General features: G+C 41.3%; 3 long non-coding RNA genes across 3 annotated transcripts; 1 reads left to right on the forward strand and 2 right to left on the reverse strand.

The window, feature by feature from the left end:
- Window positions 1-5681: 5681 nt before the first annotated feature.
- On the forward strand, window positions 5682-6379 carry LOC121651926. Its single transcript, XR_006012534.1, has 3 exons — window positions 5682-5732; window positions 6305-6313; window positions 6348-6379. It is a non-coding gene; the product is annotated as an uncharacterized LOC121651926 (long non-coding RNA).
- Window positions 6380-9752: 3373 nt separating this feature from the next.
- Window positions 9753-10473, reverse strand: LOC121651863. The gene is made up of 3 exons (XR_006012513.1): window positions 10393-10473; window positions 9907-9984; window positions 9753-9822 (listed from the first exon to the last, which is right to left on the reverse strand). It is a non-coding gene; the product is annotated as an uncharacterized LOC121651863 (long non-coding RNA).
- A 12495-nt stretch (window positions 10474-22968) lies between these two features.
- On the reverse strand, window positions 22969-24269 carry LOC121651931. Its single transcript, XR_006012535.1, has 3 exons — window positions 24153-24269; window positions 23677-23747; window positions 22969-23037 (listed from the first exon to the last, which is right to left on the reverse strand). It is a non-coding gene; the product is annotated as an uncharacterized LOC121651931 (long non-coding RNA).
- Between the last annotated feature and the right edge of the window lie 1821 nt (window positions 24270-26090).

A 26090-nucleotide genomic window follows, 5' to 3' on the forward strand; every position in this document is an offset into this window, starting at 1 on the left:
TACTGCTATAAGCAATCACACTGTCAGAGGACTTTAGAGCTGTGGTACATTAAAATCCACTAAATACATTCAGACTAAAGGTATATATTCACATTACATTTTTACTTTAAATAATGACAAAGGAGAACCTTCTGGATTTTTGTCTTTAAAACTTGCTTCACCGGGTAATACTCGTCCTTTCCCCCGACGATATGGCTGCAATCTGAAAGAGCAAAAAGTGTACACTTACATTTTTTAAAACATTTGTTATAGAACTGCCAGGGGTGCACAGAAAGAAAATTATACTTTTTGTCTTCCAAAAAAATACAATAAACTGCAGTTGCTTAAAAATGCAGAAATGCTGGTGCCAACATAGAGTAGAAGACTAGAAAAGCACACGTTACATAAATTAAAATTCTTTACATTGGCTGCCTGTGATTACCTAATTGATTTTACAATTATTGTATTAATTTTTGAGGCACAGCACAGCCTTGCATTGGGCTGTCTCTCAGAGATGCATTTAGTTTACATTTTTGTTGTACTTCATTTAGCCATTATGCTCTCAAACAGTGGACATGTGTGCATGGGATCTGAGAATATCTATACTTTTAAACCAAAAATAAACAAATTAATCCGTCAATATTTTGTATGTAGGGTTTTTTTTAAATCAACTTTTTATAATATGTAATAATAGCGCAATATTTTATTTAACTGCTTTTTTCATCACTGTCTTGGGTGGTCTTTGTTTTAAATTTGTGATGCTTGGAATTATTATTTCAAGTCTTACTGTTGTTTTATAATTTATTTTTAACTATTTGGGTTTCTTTTTCTACGCCCATCTTTGTTATTATCGTGTGTTGTCACTATTTTATGTTCTTATTTTTATATCACTGCGCACTGAACAACATTTAATCTCTATGAAAGGTAATTAAATATAAAGCTGAATTGATTGAGTAATTGATTTGTCATATCAAAGATATATAGAAGAACCATGGAATATGTGTACTGTCCTATTGGAAATGAAGAAATGTAAATAAAGGATGACCAAATAACCTCCAGGTAGTTTTCCTTGTTCTTTTTTGCCTTCTTCTTTGGAGGTACATCTGTTGAGAATAATAAAAACTGTCTGTAAAAAGCTGTTATTTTAAAAATACTATTGCTATTATTTAAAAAAAAACTGATGTCAGATAATCTAATAGGTGATCATTTCATTGAAGCTGACAGTATGTCCAGTGTGATATTAAATCAAAACTATGTCATTTTGACACGATATTCTATCATCTCTGAGAAGATATTGTCATTGCAACTTGTACGGTAACAGAATCTTTTACCACAATGTTATAATAACATAAGTTGGCATACTGGTGGATGGCTGGATGGCTGAGGAGGTGGATGGCTGGATGGCTGAGGAGGTGGAGGGCTGGATGGCTGAGGAGGTGGAGTGCTGGATGGTTGAGGAGGTGGAGGGCTGGATGGCTGAGGAGGTGGAGTGCTGGGTGGCTGAGGAGGTGGAGGGCTGCTGGTGCGTCCAACCTCAATGGCACAAAAAGACAAAATGATGAGTGGGGCTGTTCTGCATGCTAGAACTGTTCGTTGAGACATTTAAATAGATTTGCTTACTGTAAACAGATGAAAATTTCTTCTAATTAAAATGTATTTAATTTAGAGTTGAATTGTAAAATTATTAATGCATTGTCATATCATCAAGCTTTCGTGAGTTGTTGATGATTATTAAGAACAGACTGATCTATATATTGAAATGATAAATGATTGCAGATAGACAAGCTTACCAGTGATCAACACCTCATATAAGGCCTTCATTCGGTCCAGGCACTTTGCAGCCTGATCTGTCAACTGCCATTTGGGGTGTATGACATGCGTATGCCAAGTGGCAGGCTTTGTGCCTGGTTTGGCAACAAACACCACAGCTTTGTGTCCCAGAGTCTGCAATTTCTCCAGCTAAGAAAAATGAATAAATTGTCACAAGATCAGCCATAGCTTTGTGAAATACACTTACAGATGTTAAACATATACCAACACAGATGTCTCATCCATAACATGTGAGGTGGTTTTGTTTTTTCTTTGGTTTTCCAACCAGCCCTCTTTCTTTGCCTCAAATCTTTGAAGCTTTTTTGCCAGCCTTTGCTTCCTTGGCTGCACTGTCTGGCAAGACTTGCAGGTCTTGGTGGCCACAGCAATCACTGCTTTGCAGTTGATGCAGTTTGTTGTGGTGGAGCCTCGAGGCATCTTGAACAGGGAATAAAAAAGTATGATTTTTACCAGTGACACAGAAAAAAAAGCCACTTAATATTATCAGTGATCATGTTGTCCTTTCTTGTCTCACGGTCAGCCAGGCTGACACTCAGAGGATTGGCCTGGAGACCTTGGCAATTTGCCTGAGTCTTCAGTAAAAAAAAAATAAAAAAAAAAGTAAAGTCAAATGAAATTCAGTAGTTGACATGCTAAATCTGTCTTGGGTGTTGACATTTGGGCACTGCAGAAATTCAGTAAATTGTATAGTTGTAACATATACAATCAATATATCACTGCAGGACTGAATGCTTGTGTGAGAAAAACAGACCATGTACATGCATAGTCTGCTTAGCTTAGTCATTTTATATTTGGTTTCAATTAGCATGTTATGAATCTTTTTTTTTTTTTTTTTTTTTTTTTATAACCTGTCTTGTCCAGCATCGTTGCAAACAGAATGATTGTCTGGTTGCTGTCTGGTGCTGGGCAATTTTACTCTATCAAGCAGGGATTTATACTACATGTATAAAGTCCCTCTTGATGAAAAACTTTATTAAATCAGACTCTTAAAGGCAGAATCTGTAGGATTTCACGGCAATTCTTTCCAACGCCAGGTGGCAGTAATAAATAAAACACAACTCCGTCACCTCCACAAACCACCACAGGATGGCAGTAATGAGCAATACTCCTCACCCCTCCCACCCCCAATTCACACAGCAGCGCCACTTTCATCTCCACCGTCCACAAGACTTATTTAGGAGCTGAGATGGCATCCAGTTTTTCAACTCCAAGTGAACCAGTAAGTAACTGTTTAAATAAGTTCTGCCTCACGCTGAAAATTGTAATTTACTATGTTGTTTGCGAAGTAGTACATGTTAAAATTGCAATGTAGCATTATGGAATAAACAATGCTAGTAAATGAGGCAAAGCTATGTGATTAGCTATCTAGTTGCTAGGTTAATTATAACGTTATAAATGTTTGCGAATATTCAGCTAATATTAGACTGACTTAGACTAACAGAGACTGACACGATAACACGATGCAGAATTTGCAGGTTTGAATGTTATAGACATGTCAGTTTGTGCACTTGTGTTTTCAGAGTGACGAGGACGATGTGTCACAAAGTCCGCAGCGTTTGAGCCGAGGCAGGTCCGGTGGACGGTCGAGAGGACGAGCAAGAGGGTTCAGGGTACGAGGCAGAGGCCGAGGCCGAGGCCGAGGAACACGAGCTGCAGCTTCCAGCGCTGAGCACTCGGATAGAGTTGAACAGTATCGCCGTGACCGTTTGGCTGCCACACAGGTAAAATGCAGGATGCAGTTTCATGTTCAATGGTTTGTCAAGCTATCACTGATTAAAAATATATTTAAAAAAATTCCATATTTTCACTAATATTGCAATAACTAATAATGCTACATATATTTCATGTATTATTTCTTGTTGCAACGTAAATGCGTTTTTATGTGTAATTTATGGATGTACTTATTCTTAGTATTTGAACTTTTTGCTTTGACAGTCAAACCATTTCATCAGATACTATAGTAATATTTAAAATTTATCTCTATACAGAATAGGGAGACACAGGCCTTCACTAATAAATCAAATCTTTTACTTGGCTTTACACTTTGTTTTCAAATAATAAATAAAATTAGGCTCCACTTGTATAACTAATCTTTTTTTATACCTTGCAGAGACTTCTTGATGACATGACTGCTGAGGACCTAAGAAGGCTTGCATCACAGCTCGTCGAAAGGCAACCAGGCCTGATTTTTGATCTTCTATTGCAACAGAGCAATTCAAGCGTCTCAGAGGCAGCTGGAGTCCCAGGAATGCCCTGGTGTACTTGTGGGTTATGCAGGGAGATGCCAACTGACATTGCATCAGCAAGCTACCTCATTTTACCCAATATTGCCTTGATGAAGGATATCTTAGGATACATAGGCATTATCGAGAAGATGTGACAGCACTTGGCCATGCAACAGAGCCAGGTGATGACAACAGGCAGTACCGGTATGCCGCCTATAGGCATTTCATATTATGGAAGCACGGCTCCCTGGGAGCAGGAAATCGGCGTGTCATCCCCAGTTGTTGTGTGTGGGCTATTAGAGAAAAGTTTCCTGATCCACACAGACAGTACACCGGTTTTGTTCCTGGCATATGATCGTGTTTTTAGGTAAACTGCAAATTAATAACAAATCTGTGAAATTTTATAGATTGTACATAATTACTGTATAATTTCTGTTCACTTCTAACTTTGTATTTTGTTTTTCATTTATGTATAGTTATATAACTTAATTTGGGATAGTTTGTTTTTATTCATACCTTTTTGATTAAAATAAACTCAGATTTACATGTTTTACCTTGTTATTTCAATCACGTAATAATATAAATAATTGTACAGTGGGATGTGACTGCAAAGGAACAAGACAAATGTTTATTACAATTTAACTGCAAAAAATAGATAAATATAACTGATGCAACAGCAGCAATACACAGTATATACACAACAAAAACCCCATAGACCAAAGCCTATCTACAAAAAAAAAGCCACATATCCATACAAAGGATGTGAAATTTTGATTGCACAACAGATATTCAATCCTTCTTGACGATGTTTTATCTGTGGCAAACACCACTGACTGAATACACATTTTCCACTTTTTTTGTTCATTACAGTTATGTAAATAATTCTTAGATGCAGTAATGGGGTTGAGGGGGCAGATTTTGTGACCTAAGCATCAGATGTTTGCTTTTTGGAGACCTTGGCCATGAACTTCTGCTGTCACTGGAGCAGATCAGTCTAGTGTGGAGTTGCTGGGATGAGAATCATCTCCACATGTGAGAGCATGGTCCTCGGAGGGAAAAGGCTGGAATACTTCCTCTGGGTTGGCAGATGAGGTCCTGAATCAAGTGTGGGACTCCGAGTCTTGTTCATCAGAGAGGAGGAATGGAGCAGGAGCTCGTCAGCATCTGCTATGGTGTAGATTCTGCATCTGCAGACTGCTTTCTACTCTGTGTTGGTCGTCATCGTAGGTCTGACAACATCCTTATACAGAAGGAGGATTGGTGTTGAATTCTGGACCTGATGAACAAAACAGTTTAACAAAGTTTAGCAAAGCAGTGTATCAGACGCACTGTGCCTTGTATATTTGAGTCTTTAGTTGCAAAAAGTTAACTCATCATTTTGAAATAATGTCAATGTAAATTCACAATTTAGTGTTGAAAAGATTTGGTGGGGGATTATTGTACTTTTATTTTTGTTGGTGTGATGGTGACTATTGCCACAGGTTGTCTAGTCAGATTAACAGGCCAAGGATGTTTATCAAGAATATTTATTTACAAGTATCCATCCGTGATTGACTCAGAAGTAATTAAGACAGCCGTGTTTGACACGGCAGTGATTTATTCCAACAGGACGCAGAGCACACATTAGAGTAAATGGACATGAAAGTGTCCCTAAAATGGTCCAGAGTACTCTCTTCTCATCAGCTTGAGAAAACTTAGGTGCATAACAGGAGTGAGAGTGAAGAAGGATAGAGGACTGGGGGTGGGGGAGGTCTACCATGATTGGCTATGTGGCTGCTGAGGTGTTGCCGAGGTAATTGTGGGGGATCGTAGGAGTTCAAAGGTAAGGATATCAATGAGAGTGCCTTTGTGACAGTCCCACTGTAGTGCCGCTTGAATAGCTTGTGGCCACATCCAGGACAGGGAGTTTCTCTTTGCCACCTTGAAAGTTACCTGCACTGAAGCTTTATCTACATGACTTTTTGGAGTTCTGCAAGTTCTGAACAAGTTTTTGGTTGAATGTGACCTGACATATATCATCTGAAAGAGATTACATCAGTTTCTCTCTTTCAATTTCTTTGGTTTTGCTATTTAAAATTATGCGTTGACAATTGTAAGATGTTTTGGGGTTTTTGCTTCAAACTACTGACAACATTTCGGCCAATTCACATTAAATAGATTTCTACAGTTTTTACTTACGGAAAATAAATGACAATAACAAGCAAGTGGAAACTTAAGACTCATGCCAATTAAGATGCTGGCTTTCATTTTTAAATACCACAACATTTTAGTTTCAATTTGTGAAAAGTAAGGAATCAGCATTTGGTGCATAAGTAATGCTTAATTTCAACATTGGTGCATTTGCTAATGTTTTCCACTGGTTTCTCCTAATGTTGGGTGAATTAATACCTCTAATGGCACAAATGTTGTCATTTACTTTGCCATGTGTATAACAAAACAAAAAGACATATATAATTTCATGTAGCACATGCCCATGACTGGTCTAAGCTGTATACTGTTTTATAATTCAGACAATGTAGGTAAAAGTAAAATGTTATTACCGAGGCCCCTTTTCACTTGTGTTTGTACAAGTTCTTCAACGGATGGGGGAGGTACAGGTGGAAGTCGACCGAGCTTGCGTGGATCATCTGGCCTCAGTGTCCGTGTTCTTGGCATGCCTTTATCTGCTTCCAATCTACACTTCACCACCTCAGTCTGCAGCGCTTGAATGTAGCCATATGTTTTTGGTGTCTTCAATGCATAAACGCTATAACGTTTTGCATTTTTTCTGAAAATCCGTGTGTACCTGTTACACAGAAAATATGCTGATTACTATTACTAAAATATTTCTTTCTTTATGAAAGAATTTTGGTTGATGTTTCCATCACAGATAATGTCAGTAATTGTGCTGCTTACATGTTGGAGCCATCTGCTCTCTGTCTTGTTGGCCGACCAAGATGGAAGTTGTAGTCCAGGGCAGCCAGAATAACACGGGCTTCATAGACTGGAGGAGTGAAAGCAAAACGCTTGCTTGCATACATGAGGACGTGGTTGTGAAAGCTCTCCAAGTCAGCTGTAGATCTATTGAAGTTAAAAAAAATTTTTAAAAAAGAGATACACACATACATACAAAGTACTGAGATATTAAATTTTAAAAGACAGAAACCTACCTAAAACGCAAGTACTTATGGATATCCTTCAGCCACCGCTTCTTCAGAACAATATCCACAAGCGCCTCATGAACCTTTGAATCTTTCTCTATCCACTCCTTTTGGGCTTCCTCAATTGGACCATGTTGACACTGGCCAGTTGCCCACTCATGCTCATTGCATACGTGGTGGATTATTCCAACCCACAGTATCTATATATAAAAAAAAAATTTTAATCCATTCAATATAACAGTAAATTACCTTTTATTTTCTAATGTGATTTTTATGTGACACTTACCAAGAACTCTTTAAAGTTTTCTGCTTTTTTGCAACACCACCAAAAGTGATTTACAATGTCCTTTAGCCATAGTAGTAGAGCCGACTGTTCCTTTATCTTGGCAGCCTGAATGGAAACAGTGCAGGTCAAATGAATCCTGGTAACACACCTATACACAATCTTGTTCATCTGATGCAATATCACTTTTTATTACTAACTGCAGCGATTTTTTTGGCCAGGTTTTTAGCTCCATGCCACATGTCAAGACTGTGATTTATTCCTTGTCCCTTATACCTCCCCTTTTCAGGATCTGTAATGCAGTACACAAAGAAAGACACATTATTGTAGCCCAACATAAGCCTAGATATATGCAAGAGCTGAGTGTTGAAGAATGTAGTTGAGTTGCTTCTGCGTCAGAATTTTGTGTGCTGGTTATGTTTCAGAATCATGTTTTATTTTGGCATAGTGAGTTTGCACACACACATGGAGCTATGTACAATGTGAGAACAGGCAGTGCAATATTGCAATGCGAGCAGTGAAAGAGGTATATCAACTGTCCAGTAGTGACGGCGGTGGGAAAGAAAATGTTCCAGTGTATGCTGGTTTTGGTCTGGAGGGATCTGGTGCACCTAACCACAGGGCAACAGTTCAAATAAGTCCTACAAAGTGAATTATTCTTTGTGGAATAAATAAATTTATGTGAACCTCAATGTACGGATGTTGCTGCAAACTCACCCATGACAGCACTAATCTGTGAGTGGGCATCTGTACAGATTTCCACCAGCTTCACCTCAGCCACAAGCTGATCAACTGTTCGAATGAAGGCCTCCTTTTCCATAACAGTTGATCTTCTGTCGGTCTGTCTCTTATCTACAGTTACAACACTGATGATCTCCCGTGTATCATTCTCCATTGCAGTGTAACTGCAGTATTGTGCACAGTGTCCTGGAGTGTCATTCCTCCCGTCAGCTAGAAATGTAGGAGAAGTTAGACAACCAACAAAAATAAATAAAACAAATGTATGTATATGTGTATATATATATATATATATACACACACACACATATACATACACACACACATATATATATATATATATATAAATATATATATATATATATATACATACACACACACATATATATATATATATATATATAAATATATATATATATATATAAATAAATAAATAAATAAAAACACACACACACATATATATATATAAAAACAAAACTTAGATGTCAAGAATAGCCATTTCTTACCAAGGAGCACAACATCTTTTCTCTGCAGTTTAGCTATGGCTTCAGCCCTTTTCTGCATCCAGTAACTTTTAACTGTGTCGACACAGTATGTGTCTTGGATGGAAAAGAATGTTCCTCTTCCAACCATTCCCATGTTCATGAACTTGAAGAGTAGTGCTACTTTGTTGTAATTGTTTCCAGACAACAAGATGTTTGTTGAAAGCATGAAGTCACCAGCCTGCATCCCAAATTTCATTACAGGCTGTGAAACCCATTGCCACACAAGATGTCCATCAGCACAGATCTAACAAAGACAAAAAAATAATTTCAATATAAGACAATAACGCAATCTTTGGAAGGCTTTTTTCACTTTCAACAGCAAATCAATTATCAATCTTGTGTATAATAGGAATCCCTCACCCATTCTAAAACACTTGCTGTGCCTCTCTCTTTGATGTGGACTCTGTATGGTGGGCACTGCTGACATACGTCACCCATCTCTTTCAATTTGGCACACTTTTGAACTGGCAAAGTTACAAAAGAAGCCAGGTGCCTCAAGCATTCCTCATAAACGATGGACGCTTTAGCTCCTACAATATGTTCTGCAGTCTTTACTTGGGGGAGCCTGAGATCACATGCCGAGTCACTGTATGTGCATGTCTCTGGAACAGGATCCAGTTCTGGGATCAAGTCATGCACCGTCTCATCCAAACCAATTACTGGAAGTTTGTCGAGGGATGGAACCTGATTCAAAGCGCCTCCGAATCTGATGGAGGAAAGACAACATATCTGTCAATGTTGTGATTGCCAATACATTTCAATCATCTAATTTCGACCATGTTAAAAGCCATAGTTGCATGTTGGCATGGAAAACACACTTGATAGAAAGTGAGGGCATATCCTCTTCATCTCCGATGTCCATTTCCTCCCTTTGTAGAGGCCTTTCAAGTGGAGCATCATCAGCCCAGTCAATTCTAATGAGATTCACAAAACATTCAGAAAACACAATGTAATTACTAGCACACGTTAAAATTCCCCACAATGAAGAAAAATACCAAATTCATACTCACACGCTATTTCTCAGATCATTGATGGCTCCTTCATCAACATGTTGTTCATCATCAATGCTCATCTCAGTTAGGCTTGAGAAAACATAAATAACATCATTATAAATGAGAAATCATCAAGGGGAGTATTTGGTTCAACTGCCATTGACTAGACTTTACCTCCATTCAAGTTCAGCCAATCCACGAGGCTTTGTTGTGTCTGCTTCAGCAAGTTCCGATGTTGCCTTGTCTCCTTGCCTTTGGAATTAAAAAATGCAATTATGATACAGTGTATAAACAGTGTGTGCACCTATAACAACTTGCAATTCACATAATATCAAGACTTTGAAAAGCGACTGATGAAATATTTCACTTCACAAAATGTAAATAATATATATATACATATATATATATATATATATATATAGATAGATAGATAGCACTTAGCAAGGGTGTGGTGTGATAACATATTTGCAGCCTGGTGACACATTAGCAGCAAACTCATATCTCTTCCATTTTGGGTCAATGTCTACCTACATGCAGTGATTCATCGGTATATGCCCAGTATTAATGGAGAAATTAATTTCACAAACAGACAGACGGGGTGAAAACATCCTGGTAAATTCAAAATATATGAAGATGATATACATCTTGTGTTACACTTACTCGTCTGTATCACTTGATCCAATGCTTGATATGGTGTCTGCGTGCCAAACACCTCTCTTCATTGGCGTTGATGTTTGAGGATCTTTTCCAAATCTTATAAAAAAAAAAGGAAACACAAATGACTGACTAAAGTAGATAGAATGTTTCTGCACTTCACAAAAAAGTGACATACTGCAGATAATAGTGCAAGTTAGCAGATGTCTCAATGTCAGTTCCGTTTTGAAATAACTGAAAATGGGAACAACCAAGCAAGCAAATCTCATTTCTGCCATAAGTAGATGTGAGTGTCAAGACGCGCAGTGTGAATGTAGCTAAGACATACCTGCTGAGCCTGTGACCTCACGTGTGACGTTTCGCACTAAGCATTTAGGGAACTGAGATAAACAGACCAAACCAAACTTTTATGAAACCGGTTAGCCACTGCTGAACTTCTGCGAGAGACCTGTTCGCGGCCAGTGCAGGTCACGTGACACAGACCGGGGACAGCAGCAGTACAAACATCTTCGCCTCTTATCCAGATTTTCTGCTTAATTTTTTTTCTGACATATTGAAAGAATATTACATTAATGAAGAAAATAAATGGATAAAGTCCAACATATACCATGTTTTACAATCAGTTTCCTTGCTTCTGGTCTGTGTCGTTCTTCACCATATGAGATGTCTAACGTGCGGGCTGTAAGACCCCTTCCCCCTCCCCGCTTCTCTTGGCTTTTTATCAATGTGTTTTTATACTCTAAGTGTGGGTAAGGAGGGAATAATAAAAAAAATTAATATACAGACAGTCGCACACAATAAATTGTTGGTCCACGGTCGCACATTGTTACATGTCATCGTCTTTCTTCGTTCTAGGAGAACTAGCTTTGTAGTCATGACAACGCCTAACACGGCGGCTAATGGTCATATCACCTTTTATCTACAAGTTGAGGGACAATATAACGTTTGTACTCACAGAACAACGTAACAGCAGGCTATACAACCGAGGAGGACCCATTAACCATAAAACTTAGCATGGCACCATTTTAATTACGACCTCTTGGTTACAGCTAACTGCTAACTGTGTGAAAGTTCATACTTACCGGTCGAGAAGAAATGTTGCCAACTCTGCGTCAGACTTCAGTCCTTTGTTGTTACGAAGCTGTCTCCAGCGCGTGAAGGCGACGCCGATATTTATTCTAGTTTTCCCACGCTTCTTGTCATATAGCTTCTGTGACTCGTAGCGTACTTTTTTCTTCTTACCAGAAGCTAAATCTGGCGGTGATATTGGTCGCTTTGAAGTGGTTTCATCCATGCTTTATATCAAATAGACAAGCCAAGGTCGATTTGTCTAAACTTCTCTGGAAGCTCTGCTCTTACAAATTCACGTGAAGATTGGTGAGGCAATTCAGTCGAAACGCTGCCACAGTGCGAAGCTCCACCTCTTCTTCCCTTTCTCTCAACTAATGTAGGAATCGCTTCTGAGCTGTATATTCGAGCTGCTCTGCTATAAATTGTCTTATACTCACTCTACTGGTGGAAAAAAGGTACTACAACTTTTACGGACCGTAAAAAGTTTAAAAAGAACCAATAACTTTGTAATTTAATAAAATATCACATATGAAATGATGGCAAATGACATGTTTTTAAACTTTCTAATTATGGTATTTGTTATTTTTTACATGAATTTATATTGAAAATCCTACAGATTCTGCCTTTAATGCTGGACTCGACCGGAGGGGACAGAGAGAGAGAGAGAGAAAAGAAAGTAGAGAGAAGAGGGAGGGGAGAGAGAGGGACAGAAAGGGTGTGGGGAGTGCGGGTGGGGACTTGAAACATCATACAGAAGACCATGTAATCCATACTACTTACAACATATATAGCTAAGATCATCCTAGCCAGTAGGTCATTACACAACTAGTTGATAATAGTAACAATAATAATAATAAGAGTAAGAGTAATAATAATAATAAGAACAGAAATAATAAAAAAAAAGAAACAAAATATGATAATAGATATAAGTGAAACTGCTGTATTCAAGAACACGCGCAGAGAAACCTGTGTGGATGTGTTGGAGAACTCGGCCACACGGCGACGCAAAGACTGTGTGGAGACGTTCAGGAAGGAGTGACCATGCAGAGTGATCATGCAGATGCCACCTCACTTGAACAGAGGCCAGAGTCAGGCCAGCGGTCCCGAGACCCAGGCCACCAGCCCCCCCGCAGGCAACAGATCCCGACCGCTCCACAGAGACGACCACTCGCCCGCCCAGGAAGGCAGCAGCAGGAGACCCCAGCAGGAGCCGCCCCGCGGACACAGGGCACCGGCCCCGGCAGGCCGAGGCCAGCAGTCCCCGACCCCCCCGGGCACCGGCCGCCCGGGACAGACGGGGCAGAGGGCCCGGGCCCAGGAGCGCAGGGACACCCCCCCCCCCCCCACAGGCCAAGGGCCAGCACGCCACCCGGGGGGACCCGGCCCGCCCAGACGGCCACCACCAGAGGCCAGCCCCACACCCCAGCGCCCAGCCGCACACCCCGAGAACCAGTCCTGCCCCGCCCAGACCAACACACACACACACAAACACACACACTCTCCTTCCACTCCTCCATTTATCCTCCCACGCATACACCATTCAACCCTCACATACTCTGTCCTCCCACACACACACACCATCCTTCCACCATCCATCCTTCCACACACACACCATCCTTCCTCCCACACACTCACCATCCTTCCACCATACACTCTCCCACACCTATCCCATCCTCCCACACACACATCATCCCTCCACCACTCATCCTCTCACACATACACCATCCTCCCTCTCACACACCATTCATCCACCTTCACACCTCCCATACACACACACACACACCTTCCTTCCACTACCCATCCTCCCACACATACATCATTCTCCTACACCAAACATCCACCTTCACGTACCCCATCCTCCCACACACACACACCACCCCTCCATCACCCACTCTCCCAAACATACACCACTCCCCCACACACACACCATCCTCCCTCCCATACACCATCCATCCTCCCGCACACACACCATCCTTCCACCATCCATCCTCCCACACACTCCCCCATCCCTGCACCATACATTCTCCCACACATACCCCATCCTCCCACACATACATCATCCCTCCACCATTCATCCTCCCACACCCACACCACCCCCCCTCCCACACACCACGCATCCACCTCCACACACCCCACCCTCCCACACACCATCCCTCCACCACCCATCCCCCCACACCCACACCACTCTCCCACCCCCCCCCAACACACACACACACAAACACCATCCCCCCACCACCATCCTCCTGCCACCCCACGCCACGGGGGGACAGCCCCAGCCAGGAGGCGAGGAGACACGAGCCAGGCCCCCAACCCCCCACCCCGCCCCCCACTCCCCACCCCCAAAACAGCACCTTCCCCCCAGGGCCAGCAGCCAAAACCCCCCCGGGACAGCCCGCCTACGCCCCGGGCCAACGCGACAGGCCACCCGGCCCGCCCCGCCCCGCCCCCGGGCCATCCATAGAGACAGGGGCGCTTGAAGACCCCATCCCCCCTCCCTCCCCCACTAGTGATGGAATATATTATGTCCTGTTTGCAATTAAAAAAAGAGGGTTAAAATTGGGGGGCAGTAACTGCATTGAGGAGGGGGTGGGGCCACCTGAGCAGTCCCACCCACCTGACCTCGCATGTTCCACCCCCCAAAACGTGTTTGTATGTTGCAAATGTTATTTGTGCTCAGTGACTAAGTGGAATTAAAAGCTGGGAGGCATGCTGCCGCTCGGCGAAGCAACAGGGCCACTATGATGACCCCCCTGCCCCGCCCAGCGCAATAAGCACACCTCCCACAGCCCTACCTGTGTATGTAGTGAAGAGTGGGGGAGGGGAGGGGTCAGGAGATGTAGGTCCAGAGGGGAGTAAGCCTCCCCCCTGGAAGACGACCCGCCAGTGGCTTAGGGCGCCCCCGTCCCCCGCCGGCCCCGAAGGGCGTCACAGGCCCGGAGCAGGCACCCCAACCCAGGCACGCCACGAACCCCCCCAGGGGCCAGCCACCAGCCCACGGGGCCACTTTCCTCTTTCTGAGTGGGAGGGGGGCGAGGCAAAGGAAGGAACCCCAGGCCCACGCCCCCAACACCCGGCCAGGGCGCCCCCCAGAAGACACGTCCTAACCCCCTGCAAACGCACACACTTTTTTTTTTTTTTTTTTTTTTTTTTTTTTTTTTTTTTCCCCCAGCCACTCACACACCCTCTCACACACCTCTATACACCAACACCTCAATACGTGCACATACCTCCACACACACACTTCACGCACATACCTATAAACACACACACCGGTGCCCACATACACACACACTCTCATACCCCTCCATACACATACACCACTACACACGCACTCACATACATACCTGCATATACACATAAGCACCTCCATACATACTCACGCCTCCGCCCACTCCTTCACTCCTCCACACACACCTCGACCTCCACGTGCACACACTCATATATACACACCTTCACACACACCCACACACACATCCCACATAGACCTCCACACACACACCCGCACACCACTCACACACACATACACGCACACACCTAGACCTTCATACACACCCACACACACATACAGCACACACATCCCTCTACACCCACCCACACACCCGCATACCTAGAGACACACACACACACACACACCCGCCTATATACAAACACACCCCCACCCAGGTTCCGGGCTGCGACCAAGCACCAGGGCACGGACCAACCCCCGGTACGGCACATCCGGACGGGCCCAGCCCCCCCCAGCAGCGGCAGACCCCCCCACCCCCAGGAGAGGGGGGAGACCCGACACCCCAGAGCCCGGGGCCCCCACCCGGCCCACCCCGGGCCCGACCGGCCACCCGGCCAGGGGCCAACGGACACCGACCCAGGCACCCCGGCAGCCACCCCCCACCGCCACGAGGCAGTCCCACCCCGGGGCCCACCCAATGCCGCCCGCCCAGACCGGAACCCCCAGCCGACCCAGCAGCGGAGCAGCCGAGATCCCCTCCCAGGAGACAACCGGAGACCCGAAGCCACCAGGGACCCCCCACCCATATCCACCCCCATCCCAGCGAAGCCGCAATCCTCCACCTACATTAGGTGATGTAGCCAGTCACAGGGGACCAGAGGGAATGAAAGTCATCTGATTGGTTCCTGGAGGAGGCAGACATTGTCTCAATGCTGATGTGATCTAACAGGAGATTTCTAAACTGCTGGATAGACAAATTATTCTTATCTTTCCAGTTCACAAGGATAGTTTTCTTTGCGATGCATAAGACTGCGAGGACCAAGTTTATGGAGTGTATTCCTATGTTAGTGTCACCCAGGTCGCCCAGTAGGCAAAGTGTGGGGTTTGCAGGAAAACTAGTTTTAAACCATTTTGAGAGATCTTCACACACCTTAATCCAGAACCTTTGGACAGGTGTGCAGGACCACAGCGCATGGATGTAGCTATCAGAGGTGTTCTCAGAGCAGTGTGGGCAGATATCTGATGGTGAAAGGCCCATCCTGAACATCCTGTGTCCTGTATAATGAGTTCTATGGAGAATTTTGAATTGTATTAGTTGTATATTTGAATTCTGAGTCATTTTAAACGTGTTTAAACATATTTGTGACCATCTTTTCTGATCAAAGTTATTAGATAAATCATCTTCCCATTTTGAAGTTGGGAGAGATATCCTGTCTTCTAGCTTTGCAAGTAATCTATATATTTTTGATAATAATTTTGGAGTATTAAGATTCAAGAATTCTGCTATTCTGACAGGAAGCTGCAAGTCTAACTGTACAGGGGTATACTTCTTACATATAATTGATTTTAGTTGGTGGTACTCTAAGAATTTATTGCTGTTGATTCCATACTGTGAGACAATTGTGTTGAAAGATACAAAGTTTCCATTTTCTATTATCTGTCCTAACTGTTGTATTCCTTTAGTCTTCCATTGAGTGAAGTTTATCATCTTTTTGTTCTGCAGGATGTCAGGGTTGTTCCAGATGGGTGTAAGTCTACATGGAAAGAGGGAAGATCTGGTTATCTTACAGAATTCCCACCAAGCCATTAAGGAAAAACGGATGTTAAGGCTTTTAAAGCACTTATATGGTTTAATGGTTGAGCTGATGAACGGCAGGTCAGAGATGACTAAGTCCTCACACAAAGCCTGCTCCACATCTAGCCACGGCTCATCCAGATAACTGGGTTTGAGCCACTTGGAGATGTACTGCAGCCTGTTAGCTATAAAGTAGTGATTAAAGTTTGGTAGGTCCAGTCCTCCTCTATCTTTAGTCTGCTGTAAGGTTTTAAGACTGATACGTGACGGCTTGTTTTTCCAAAGAAACTTGGATATGAAAGAGTCCAGAGATTTAAACCAACTGGTGGAGGGTTTAGTGGGTATCATTGAAAATAAATAATTAACTTTAGGTAGAATCATCATCTTAATGGTGGCAACTCTCCCCATTAGTGAGATGGGTAAGCGCCTCCACCGTAAGAGATCATCTTCTATTGTTTTTAGTAGCTGAACATAGTTTAATTTTGTTAAATCTGATAATCTGGGGGAAATATTTATACCTAAATATCTAATGTTTCCTGTCTGTATTTTGATATTAGGGATGTTTTGTAGGTCACAGTTGATGGACATGGCTGTAGTCTTAGACCAGTTAATAGAATAATCAGATATTGATGAGAACTTATTAATAACTGTGATTGTCTCAGAGAGTGATGTTTGTGAGTTCTGAAGGAAAAGTAATATATCATCTGCATAAAGACTTATTTTATGTTCTATGTTTTTGCCCTGGATTCCTTTAATTTCTATATTTTGTCTAATAGCAGCTGCTAACGGCTCTATGAAAATGGCAAAAAGTGAGGGGGAGAGTGGACAGCCCTGTCTGGTGCCTCTCTGTAAGCGGAAGCTTGGAGAAGTTTGATCGTTGGTTTTCACACATGCATTTGGGTTATTATATAATATTTTAATCCACTCTATGAAAGCAGGTCCAAACCCAAATTTGTCTAGTGTTGTAAATAGAAACTTCCAGTTTACCCTGTCGAAGGCTTTTTCTGCATCTAGAGAAATGATTGTGGATTCTAGATTATGTAGAGTAGAGTAATCTATGAGATTAATTAGTCTACGCGTGTTAGTAGATGAATGTCGACCTTTTATAAAACCTGTCTGGTCCGGATGTATTATAAGAGGGGTTATTTTTTCTATCCTTCTGGCAAGAGCTTTACTAATTATTTTCAGGTCTACATTTATTAAAGATATGGGACGGTAACTGGATGGAAGTGTGGGGTCTTTGCCTGGTTTTAGCAATAGTGTTATATTAGCTAAGTTCATATTTTGCGGTGTTTTTTGTTTTTCCTGTATTTCTAACAACATATTATAAAATGTAGGAGCTAGCGTTGTCCAGAATTCCTTGTAAAATTCTGCTGAGTAACCATCTGGACCCGGGGCTTTATTGTTGGGCATATGTTGGAGAGCTTCGTGGAGTTCATCTACAGTAATAGGTGCATCTAAAGTTATTTTATTTTCATTTTTTAGTTTTGGTAGATTAATGTTGTTTAAAAATTGTTCAATATGTTCATCTGTTGGATTAATCTGTGATTCATATAATGTTTTATAGAAGCTTCTAAACGTGTCATTTATCTTGTCTGGGTCATGGCTGATGTTTCCGTCTTGATCTTTAACAGAGGAGATTGTTGTTTTCTCCTTGTTTGTTTTTAGTTGATTTGCTAAAAACTTTCCAGATTTGTTACTATGTTCAAAGTTCTCCAAGCGAAGTCTTTGCACTAAAAACTGTGTTTTTTTTATCTATAATTTCTTTAAGCTGCAATTTAGTTTTCCTTATATTATTCATTGTGTGCTCTTCGGGGGAAATGCGGTAAGCCTCCTCCAATGATTTAATCCTGAGTTCTAATTCTAAAACTCTTGCTGTTTCCTTCTTCTTCTTATGTGAGGAGAAGGAAATTAGTTTCCCTCGCATTACTGCTTTTCCTGCTTCCCAAAGGAGACACGCTGAAGTTTCAGGCATGTAATTTTTTTCTATATAAATTGACCATTCTTTTTTAAAATAATCAATAAACTCAGGATCTTTCAATAAAGAGGTGTTAAATCTCCAGCTTTTACCAATCGGTTTATTATTTTTGATTCTCAGACTGAATGAAACTGGTGCGTGATCGCTGATGCTGATTGGATGTATCTGAGTCTCTGAAATGTCGCCCATTAGTGAATTACTATTTAAAATATAATCTATTCTGGAGAAGGAGTGGTGAACTGAAGAGAAGAAGGTGTATTCTCTTAGTTTAGGATGGTGAGAGCGCCAAGCATCGCAAAGACCAAAATCCTTCATGTACTGTTTGATAGTTTCTGACGACTGCCAGACTCGATGACTACCTGATGTGCTGCAGCGATCTTGTTCAGTCAAGACTACATTAAAATCACCAGCTAGCACTATTCTGTTATCTGAATAATTCTGGAGTGTAGCAAACAGGGAGTGGAAAAAGGAGGGATCATCTGCATTGGGGCCGTACACATTGGTAATACATAATTTGATATTACAAATAGATAATAAAGTTATCAGAAATCTGCCTTCCGGATCCACTACTGTGCTATCTATGTCAAAATTTAGTCTCTTATTAATAAGAGTAGCTACTCCTCTCTGCCTAGAATTGTAACAGGCTGAGTAAACATGAGGAAACTGAGCTGTTTTAAGAAGATCTATGGTTGAGTTTGTTAAATGAGTCTCTTGTAGTAAGACAATGTCAGCCTGCAGCTCCTGTAATTTATTAAAGATCTTCAACCTCTTCTCCCTGGAACCGGCTCCATGTACATTCCAACAGACGATTTTTAACATGGTTATTGTGAACGGTTTAATGCTTCATGCGTGTTACTGACGTGTGTGTCTTTATGCGCCCCTCTTGCGTGTTCGCGCGTGTTTGCATGCAGCCTGATTGCGCGCGTTTGTCCATATGTTAAATGTCCGTATATGTAGTCTACCTTAATGCGTGTTCTCTCATACATAAAACGCGAGTGTTTATATGTATCATGTATGGTGCAGCTGTGCGTCCTGACGGTGTTGCGTGCGCTGCTGATATTACGAGCTGGATTACAATTAACAGTGAAAGCGTGAAAGATAGTGAAAAGTGAGAAAAGTATTTGTGTGAAATATAAAAACAAAACAGAAAAAAAATACATCGATCTAGGTGTAGAGGCTGTGGTGAGACGAGCAGTGTGTTCTACTGTCAGTGATCTATAATGGCGAGTTAAGAGTGATCATTTGGAGAGATTGACTTACAGCACCTGGGATCAGAAGAGCCACGGAGTGACGTCCGGGTCGCGGTACAGTTGTCCATTAATAAACAGTTTATCCACCGCGATGACAGCGCGAGCGCCATTAGCCATAGATTTCCTTCTGATGGGAAACAGGACTCTCCGTCGGTCCAGAATCTCTCTCGGATATTGGTTGTTTACTCCGAAGTTGGTCCCCTTCAGTTCGCGGCCCTGGTTCTTCACCTGCTCCTTCTGTTTGAAGCTGACGAACTTCGCTACGATGGGTCTTGGTCTGCTGGACCCGGGTTTCCTCCCGCCGAGCCGATGGACTCTGTGAAAGGAGATGTTTTTCACCGTTTCCTCTGGGAGCTTCAGGTGGGTTTTGATGAAGTTTTTCACCGTGGTCTCGGGGTCCTCCTCCGTCTGCTCTGGAATCCCTGCAAATACCAGGTTCTCTCTCATGCTCCGCGCCTGCAGATCGATCACCGTTTCCTTAATCTTCTTATTTTCATCTGAGAGACGGGTCAAGCCCTCGGTGAGGGATTTTACCGTCTCTCTGAGACCGGCATTTTCTGCAGCCAGACTTTCCACCTGCTTCTGGCTGAATTCTAACGATTCACGTAGCGCCTGGAACTCCTTGTGGAGAATTTCTACCAGACTCAAACGCGCATCAAAACTACTGAGTTTCTTATCTATAGAGATCAGAACATCTGTTGAGTCGTTCCCCGGTGGTGAAATAGCTCCAGGTGAATCCTCATTTCGCTGTCTCTTGGATTTGGATGAGGTGGAGGGGGTGGAGGTGTTGTTTGGTTTCCCCATGACAATTCTGTCGTAACAACGATCTATAAAATCTGTCAGGCTGGCCAAATCCTCCCCGCTGTGCTCCAGAGTGTACCTTTTAAAGACACTATAGTCCTACTTTAAAGAATATTTTGATTAAGTTGGCACAAAATACAATCGAATGAAAGTAGAAATGTTTGGGCGCCTAGTTTGAATCTGCCGTCCCCCCCGGAACTACGTCACCTACAGCATTAGCATCACTTACCTGCCACCCCCGTCACTTACCTGCCACCCCTGGGAAAAATTTATTCTAAATGCCCCCCACGTCATTAAAACAAAAATATTTGTGGTGTGCTCCCCCCCTCTCACCAGCCTGACGATACAGCTGGTATTTTCTCTGCTTGATGCTCAGGTACAGCCCTTCAATGGTTTTCTCCAGGTCATTTTGACTGGTTGTTCCTTGTGGAGATGGATAAGAAAACAAACAAAATAATTTCACACCAAGTTCACAATCACTCTTTTAACAGCACTTTCACAAGAACAGAGAAAAATGACTCTTTGAATTGTTCATAAATGACAGTTTTCCACAGTACCTGCAGTCCACTCCTGAACATCAGACACCCATTGCTGGACTGTGTCTTTCTGTATTGACAGCTCTTTAGTCAGCTTATCAAGATCCTCAGATGCCTCAGAAATCTTTTGTACAGTCTGTTAAAATCAATATTGGAGTAACAAATTGCTTAGCCAAAAGTCTTCGCATCATAAAAAACACTGGTCTGGTCTTTACCTTAATGTATCGTTTGGCCAATGTCCGGTCAAGGTTTTCTGCCTTCCGCTTGTTCCAGCCACTGGCCTGAATGGTAAGGATGTCTGTGCGGACTTAATACACAACACCTATTAGGCCAGGAAACCAAAACTAAATAAGTTAGATGCATAAAAAAAATAAATATTTACCAGCTTTGACATGTACTTAGAACATATGGCTGCTCGAGAGAGGAAGCTGTTCACGTGTTCAACCTCCTCCCCTATTGTTGTTCCTGCTCCCTCTTGATTTCGTCCTCCCCATTGCAACTACAACAAATTTGTATGTTACCTTTTGGAAGACAGGGGGTTGGAAGAGGTCCAACGGTGCTAATGAGAAATAAGCCATTGGCAATTACCTCACACATCCAGGAATGTGCTTTAGCATGCATGATTGAGAGAAAGGGACGCATGTTTAACAGGTCTTCTAACTCAGGACAGTAGCCCACGACCCTCTGCAAATATGGCCAATATTTGCATACCACATCAGAGCAGAAGAACTGCACATTCTGTGAAGCAAGCTGTTTCTGGAGATATAAGGGATATGCAAATATCTCTCCACGGAACATATTCAGTCCCTTCAGTAAAATCCCATGGCGGCAGACAGCAACCTCGACACCTTCCTCATCTACTTTGCTTGCAGACTTGTTAGGGGACTCTCGTGCTGCCACCCACTTGCCTGCACCACACCTCCCTTTCCCAGGATTCTTATACAGATGAAGACAAACAGATGTACACAGAGCAAAGTGGTGTACATTAAAATTTAACTAAATTTAATTGGTAATATGATGTTGTATGGGGTAAATACAATACAGATATGCAGACAGTGTATAATTTATAAAAAACAAAAATTGGAAATAAACTTTACATGTCGTGTTGCCCCATGGATGTAGTCAACAAAGAGGTCACCTCAGCATCCTTGGCCAGAAACACACCTTCAAAAAATCCATTAGGTCTAAAAGAAGCAAAATAGGGGTTAAACGTACAGAAGGTTACATCTATGGCAATCTACAATTTAAGTGGATAAGAATTTTACCCACCCTGGTTGGCTCTTAAAGCGGTAAAGCTTGCGGTTACCATCCACTGCAACAGCCAACATGGAGGGTGTGCATGCAGGACACTGAAAGTGATTCACCTGAGACAGCCTCTCAACCTCAAATTTTGCATAAGACCATTCCAAGAATGATTTCTGCATGGTGTCTCCACATATCTTACCACTCTGATAGAAAAGAGTAAAAAAAAAAAAAAAAAAAAAAAAAAAACAAAACCAGGCCATGAAACCATATAATACATATTAAAAGTCAGTGTAGTAGACAATTGCTTCAATGATGTTGAATGATGATCATCTCACCCACCCAAAGAGTTTGGTGCGCTGTTCAAGCATGCTAACAAAAGCTTGCCGTGACATTCCTGGTGCAGTAATCTTGAGATCTTCATATGTAGTAAACAGATCCACTGCATACAAAGTCTCAAAATGGACTGTGGCTGGCCAATAGCTACTTTCAACCAGAGCACTAATATTTACATTCCAAGTCTGTCCACAGGAGCAGGAGACAGTTGGAAGAGACAGATTGTATCGCCCTGAAAAAAAGATAAAAGGTTGGATTGTTTATTTGCAAAAAAAAATTTAAAAATAAATAAATATAAATAAAAAAGGACAAAATTGTACCATTTATTCCAATCAGAACAACTTCCTTTCCTGAAGAAACAGTTGTCTGCCCAGTGGAGCAGTCACAGCATGGAAGAATTACTGGCAAAAAGCACTCTTGGAAAGAAGTAAACAAATATTTTAAATTCCACTTATGAAAAATATATTTAAACTTTACCATTGAAGGTGTTTTTTTCCCCTCAATGAGGAAAAACTTCAATTACAGCTACCTAACCCAACATCCCCTTTTGGACTTAGACATTGTACAGATTTTACTAGGCCCATGTGATGTTGAACACAGAAATTACCTCTTTCATGGTAGGAGAATTTTCCTCCCTCTTCTTCCCTGATGTGAGTGGTTGGTGGCAGTGGCCTGTAAAATCCCTCTACCATGGATGATCTGTTATGGAGCACTAGGGAGTCGTGTATAGCAAGGTCACAGGCTGTACAATGCAGTGGTCTTGGCAAACAATAGTGACACATCACAACTGCAACCTTGGCTCTACGGTGGTGGCAAGTCGTATCTTTAGGCTTCTCAGATAACAACATCTGATTAACCATAAAAGGTCTCAATACAGTCCACTTTTCCAATGTGGAAGCTTTCCTATCCTTCCAATGTGAGGGGGCTGGGTCTTCAGAAGGTCCCAAAAGAGCTTGTACTTCTTGGATGAGGGAGCCTTGAAAACAAGGGCAGGGTTTGGGGATAGGTACAAAGTAGCTGATAATAAAAATAATGAACATTGGCTACTAATCTACCTATGTCTTGAATGGTCCCAGTCATTCTCTGTTGTCCACTAGAAGATGGAGCACATGATGGGTCCGTGCTTCTGTAGGTGACTGTTGGAGTGTTGAAATTTGTTTGAAAAGGACAATATGATACAACTTTCAGTAAAAAGCATGGATTGATAACCTGTAAACAAAGTCTAAAGAGCAGTCGATACAGGAAGTCTAAACAAAGCTATTCATAATCTCCAGCTCTTGTCCCTAGTTTGACTTTTTGGGGGGGGGGGGGGGCAGTTAAGAACATATACAACAATAGGAACACCTGAGCTTTTATGTACGTACATACATACCTACACACACAAACATAAGAATCAACCAAGTACTGATTTAGTTGATTGACTTTTGTTCCATTATTATGTCATGCATAAATAAAATGACGAGTCCCCCCCAAAAAAGGCATCATTATTTCGACAAAGTGACCAGAAAATGCATTGGGGAAGAAAACTCACCTGTGGATGAACCACGTTTGCGCTCCTCCCCCGTTCTACTCCTTTTTGGGAGAGGATTACCTTCCTCGTCCTCTTCGAGCCAAACAAATTTCTCCGGGCCTGTTTCCGAGACTTCTGCAGTCTGTTTACGTTAAAAAGAAAACAAAACCCATCATGGGACATGCGAGTGTTACATAATAAACATCATCATCAATTTATACGGAGATATCGTGATCCTGAAAGCATTGCCTACCTCGCATTCATCCAAGAACACATTAGCAAGAAATACAGCGTCGTCGTCTTCAAGCGGCTCCATACTGCTTCTCGGCGTTTTGACCGAGGCCTAGTTCGCGCTCCAGGTGTGTAAATAGGCAGGGGGCGTGAGCGTCGCTGTAAAGTTGCGCATGTCACCAGCACTTGCATCTAACAGCAGATAGTGGGCTTTGTTAAATGGGTTTTTGCTTAAATTCCTTAAATAATATATTTTATTACCACAGATTTAAGTTAGGTTTTTTTCAATTAATAATATATCAGTAATTATCGAGTGAAATTAGGTCAAAAGTGAATGTCGATTTAATTACAACTTGAGCGTACGTCACTGTAATGCGCCCACTATATTATTATTGGTCATTTCCTCTATTAGTAAGATTTATGATTCAACACCCTTAAGATGTACGTTTTTGTCAGTTTAACACATTTACAAATAATACGAATAATAATGATAATTATATTAAAATCACATAAATCATGGAAACCTTTTATCAAATAACGTTATTTACAATTCCATTACACGGTTTTTAAACACGAGGCCTGAGGTATATAAATACTTTAGAATTTAAAGGAATAAAATAATAATAATAATAATAATAGCCTAATGAAATTAACAAATCACTTAAAAAACAACTTCAATAAATGTTGCTCTGTACACTAAGAGACATACATGAATGACACATGAACAAGTAACAGGGATCAAACAGTAAGAATTGTAAGTTATTTTGAATAACTGTTATACAGCACACATAGTTCAGTGGTTCTGACGACTTTTTGGATTTTAGAATGTTGTATTTTCATAAAGTATTGCTTAAGTCCCTAAATAAATCCCGTATTTTCAATTAGTTTTATTTAAATTTTAATTATTCTATCAGTGCAAACAAAGGTACAGAACACATATCACACATAAAGTGCCACAAGCATATTTTCAATTGAGTTACTAAAAGATACACAATAAAAAATAAAATAAGCAGTAACCAGTTTGAAGAGGAACTATGTCCGTGACGCACCATTAACTTTCTTCCGGTTTTTTGTTAATGTCGTTGTTAATAGCGTCCATGGAAACCACCGTAGCAACAATCCGAAACGTAGTATTCCTACAATTTTGTTGAAGGATTGTACATCAAAACAAAAAAACTACTAATTGTGTAAATAAACTAAATGTATGGAGTTAAATCAGGGCCAAAATGTTTGTTTATTTGAAAAAAAAGTTTTGAAATCAAGAAAACTTAAATTGAAAATGAAAGTCAAGTTGTTATTGTGAACTTTGAAAAAGAAATAATTGTATTCAAAATAAAACAAAGTGTACCAAATGTTTATATTAAATTTAATTACAATTGGATTATGTTTTGCATTTTTTAAACAATTTTTTTACATTTTTTTTTCATATTTTTTTCTATCAGATTTAAAATGATCTTTTTTCAAATTCATATTTTTTCTGTAATGTTCAAAGCCTTATTTACAGTTTCAGATTTATATTTCACCTTCAGATCATTTTTTCAAACCTTCAGATTCCTGTTTTTCAGTTTCAAACTTTTGGCCCTGTGATGGGGGGGGCTAAAGAAAATAAGGGCTTGAAATCATGACTGACAGCACAACTCAGTTGCCTCTAACATGTTGCCTTCAGGAAACGTGGAAATTGGCAAAATCTACGAAACACCTACTGCACATTATTATTATACAATTGAT

This window comes from Melanotaenia boesemani, chromosome 2 (assembly GCF_017639745.1).
Source record: "Melanotaenia boesemani isolate fMelBoe1 chromosome 2, fMelBoe1.pri, whole genome shotgun sequence".
NCBI lineage: Eukaryota > Metazoa > Chordata > Actinopteri > Atheriniformes > Melanotaeniidae > Melanotaenia > Melanotaenia boesemani.